Here is a 5047-nt window from a genome sequence, read left to right on the forward strand (position 1 = left end):
GGTTATTTTGGTGAGTTTTCCATGTGCCCTTGAAAATTATTTGCATCTCTTCTACTGTTGAGTAGAGTGTCCATAAATATCAATTAGTTCCAGTTGATGGATAGTGTCGTTTAATTTTTAAAACATTTTTGATTATTGCTTTGTCTATTTATTCTAATTTAAATTTAATTTTTAATTTTTATGAATACATAATAGTTGTATATTTGTTCTATTCATTACCCAGAGAAGACAGTTTAAATCTCCAACTCTAATTTTTAATTTCTCTATTTATCCTTTCAGTTCTGTTGGTATTTCCATCATGCAGTTTTGAAGCTCTATTGTTTGTTACATAATCTAATTGATATCACTTCTTGGTAAACTGATGCTTTTAATCATTGTGTAAGGTCACTCTTAATCTCTCACAGTTTTCCTTGCTGTAAAGTCTACTTTATTTCTTGTTGATACAGCACTCAAAGTTTCTTAAGATTAGTGTTTTCATGGTTTATATTTCTCTACCCTTTTGCTTTTAAACTACAAATCATCATATTTAAAGTGAATTTCTGGCTGGTTGCAGTGGCTCATGCCTGTAATCCCAGCACTTTGGGAGGCTGAGTCAAGTGGATCACTTGAAGTCAAGAGTTTGAGACCAACCTGACCAACATGGTGAAACCCCATCTCTACTAAAAATACAAAATCGGCTGGGTGTGGTGGCACACGCCTGTAATCCCAGCTACTTGGAAGGCTGGGTCAGGAGAATCGCTTGAACCCAAGAGGCAGAGGTTGCAGTGAGCTGAGACCCTACCACTGCACTCCAGCCTGGGCAACAAGAGCAAAACTCCGTCTCAAAAAAAGAAAACAGCATATAGTTGCTTCTTTTTGTTATAATGATTTTCACTTTCTTGTAAACAGCATATAGTTGCTTCTTTTTGTTATAATGATTTTACAGTCTCTCTTTTAAGTGATCTATTGAAACTATTTACATTTAATGTAATTTTTTATAGATTTGGAGACAAATCAAACATTTTACTATTTGTTTTATCTTGATATCTTTTGTGTTCTTGTTTCTTTGTTTCCTATTTCCTACTTTCTTTTGGATTGCTTGAATATTTTTAGTAGTCCATTTAAATTTATTTACTGAGTTTTAGCTTTAACTAGTTGTATAGTTATTTAGTTGTTTTGTTCTTTTTCTTCGATTTATATTGTGAATATTTTAGGCATTATAGGCCATGCAATCTCTGTTGTAAATACTCAGCTTTGCCATTGCAGTGCAAAAGCAGCCATCAATAAATTAATGTGGATGACAGTGTTCCAATAACACTTTATTTATTAAAACAGACAGCTGGTCTATGGACTGTAGTTTGCCAAACTCTGCTCTAGAGACCAAAGGCCTAGCCACTATTCCCTGCTTCTCCATGCAAATCACTTTTTTTCCTCATCCAGCCCTATGAAATTGACCTTGCCTTCCATTGTTATAAGTGATGAGAATCAGTTATGATTATATTATTTTATCAAAAATGCATGTACTTATTAGAATTAAAATATTTGTTTATTTAAATTGGCAAGTAAAAATTGTATGTATTTATAGTGTACAACATGATATTTTGAAATATGTATACATTGTAGAATGAGTAAATCAAGCTATTTAATATATACCTTACCTCCCATAACTATCATTTTTTTTTGCAGTGACAGCATTTAAAATCTACTGTTTTAGCAATTTTCAAATATACAATATATTATTATGATCTGTAGTCAGTATGATATACAACGGCTGTCTTGGATTTATTCATCCTAATTTAAATGTTGTCCTTTGACCAATATCTCCCTATTTCCCCCCTGTCCTTCAGCCTTTGGTGACCACGATTTTACTATTTCACTGAGTTCAACATGTTCACACTCCAAATATGTAAAATCATTAGGTATTTGTGTTTCTGTGCCTGGCTTATTTCACTTAACATAATGTCCTCCTGATTCATCCATGCTGTCATAAATGACAGAAGTTCCTATTTTTTAAGGCTTAATCATATTCCATTGTGTATATATGCAACATTTTAAAAATTCATTCATCTGTTGTTGGACATTTCGGTTGTTTCCATTTCTTGGCTATTTTGAATATTGCTGCAATGAACATGGGGATGCAAATATCTCTTTGACATATCTATTTCATATCCTCTGGATTATATTGTAGTAGTAGTTCTATTTTTAATTTTTTGAAGAGTTGCCATACTATTTTTTATATGGCTGTACTAATTTACATTCCCACCAGCATTATACAAAGACTCCCTTTTCTCTACATCTTTACTTGCTTTCTTTTGTCTTTTTAATAATGCTGTAGAATGGACTTTAAAAAAAAAAAAGGATCTTGCTTTGTAGCCCAGGCTAGAGTGCAGTGGTGCCATCATGGCTCACTGCAGCCTCAGCCTCCTAGGCTCAAGTGATCCTCCCACCTCAGCCAACTAGCTGGGACTACAGGTGTGTGCCACCATACCCAGTTATTTCTTTTTATTTCTGTAGAGGCAGGATCTCACTATGTTGCCCAGGCTAGTCTTGAACTCCTGGACTCAAGTGATCCTCTTGCCGTGGCCTCCAAAAGTTCTGGGACTACAGGTATAAGCCACTGTGTCTGGCTGAGAATGGGCTTTTTAAATTTGAGATTTCTGTCACTGTTTTTGTTTTTGCTGTTTATTTTTATTATATCAATTTCCTTTAATTTACTGAATATCCAACTAACCACCTTTGTTGTAAAACACAGCCAACCAGATAATATTTCCAGCAGTGGTTGCTGACTTTATTACCTTCTGAAATTTCAGACAATGCTTATTAATATCAGTACAAAGTAACACTGAAGGCTGATGTTAAGCAAACAGCCAATTCAAATTTTTACCTTGAGAAATGGAGAAACGGTAAAGAGGATGAGGGATTGAGAAAAGGTAAAGACAAGTCAGATAAGAGAAAATAAAAGTGAATTCAACATTTCTTAAAGAAAGTAACATGAAACCTTATTAGACTCAACCTTTTTTATTGTTTTTCTAAAAATCAACTCAAGATGGATTAAAGATTGTAAAACCCAAAACTATAAAAACCCTAGAAGAAAACCTAGGCAATACCATTTAGGATATAGGCACTGGCAAAGATGTGATGATGAAGATACTAAAAGCAATTGTAACCAAAGCAAAAATTGACAAATGGGATCTAATCTGACAAAGGTCTAATACCCAGCTCTGTAAGAAAGTTAAACAAATTTACAAGAGAAAAACAAACAATCTCATTAAAAAGTGGGCAACAGACATGACCAGACACTTCTCAAAAGAAAAGACACTTCTCATACTTTTGGCCAAAAATCACATTAAAAAAGCCCAAAGTCACTGATTATTAGAGAAATGCAAATCAAAACCAAAATAAGATACCATCTCACACTAATCAGAGTGGCTATTTGTGGGGGGTGTAGGACAACACATTCAAGCTTATATGCAAGGCATTTGAGGTTGAGGCATGGAAAAATGCTGAGGTACTGTGGGTATGTTATTTGTGCATGAGACTGTAACTCCTTGACTCTCAAAACAGGACAAGGAACAGGATGTGTGATAAGGAGTGCTGAACACAGCACCTAAGAAGGTGGTTTGAGTGTTTTTAGATGTAATAAACAAGGCCATTTGCTCCTCATGACCCGAGCACAAATAGTCACCTGGTGGATATTTCTTGTTTGCCTAAATTGTAGTTCAACAAATCTTCTCAATAAATACTTGGCAGAGGGATCTTTTTAGATCCATCTTTATAGATGCTTTAGCTCAGGCTCAGGTGGATGGCCATCTATTTCCTCAATGCTCGCAGCACTCCCTTGGAGGAGCTGCTTCCCATCCCATTCAGCTGTAATTGTCTGAATAGAAGATTTACAGGGAAAGTAAACACAGGAACCAGAACAACAGGGAGGGGCTCCTCCCCCGACTTCATTCCCTTCAGTGGGGCATAAAGAAGAGACTTTTTCTAGTGATGATGAGGATGGACTGGAGCCTTTTCTTCTCCCAATAGAAAAGCCATTGCCCTCTTGGCCTCCACCCTTAAGAAGACCTTCATCCATTGACCCCTTCAGGCAACAGCATCTCCCACCTCCCTTGAGGAGACTGGAGGCCACCCAAGTGATGGTTCTTAGATAAGACCTCCAGTCAGTGAACATCTATATGACCGGGTGGCCGCAACCCCTCGACAAACTTCCCTACTAGAGGAGTGCCTCCAGGAGGGACTTAGGGAGATCCTGAGGCGCTTTTTGGTGCATTCCCTGTCATTGTTCAAAATAACAGGAGACAGCATGAGAACTTGCCTGTTGCTGTCTTTAAGGATTCAAAAAAAAAAGTATCCGTGAAAATGGCATACATTCATCCTTTACTCGGGATGGTTGAGGCCCTGGGAAATGGTTATGAGATGATTCCCCATGATTGGAAAACTCTGGTAAAAGGTTTGGTCTCAGCTGCCGAATATACTGTGTGGTGGAGTGAGTATAGTGATCTAGCTATGCAGCAATCTTTGCAAAATTTGGATAATAATATACCAGTACAGCTTGATATGCTATTGGGAACAGGGCCTTTTGCTTTAGCTCAGGCTCAGGTGAATGGCTGTCTATTTCCCCAGTGCTCACAGCTGGTGATACAGGCATGGAAGAGAATACCCATGGGACAATCCCATGGTTCCTCTGTGACGGTTAGATGGGGTCCCACAAAAACATACATTGAATTTATCAACCGATTGCTGGCTGCAATTGAAAGACAGGTACCCCATCCTGAAGCCATCAAACTTCTTATGTTGCAATTGGCTTTTGAAAATGCAAATAAGGATTGTCAGGCAGCAACAACCCCAGTCCGAGCCACTGCCGCTGAAATCGGTGTGTTTATTAAAGTGTGCCAGGATGTAGGTACTACAACTCATCTGGCTCAGACTGCAGTGATGACCAGGGCCTCGTGTTGTAATTGTGGTTGAACCAGGCATATGGTCAAAGAATGCCGACAAAAGGGAGTCCCAAAGAAATCAAAGGCCCCTAAAATACCCTCTAAAGAATGCCCGTGATGTGGTAAAT

Source organism: Macaca fascicularis, chromosome 8 (assembly GCF_037993035.2).
Source record: "Macaca fascicularis isolate 582-1 chromosome 8, T2T-MFA8v1.1".
Taxonomy (NCBI): Eukaryota; Metazoa; Chordata; class Mammalia; order Primates; family Cercopithecidae; genus Macaca; species Macaca fascicularis.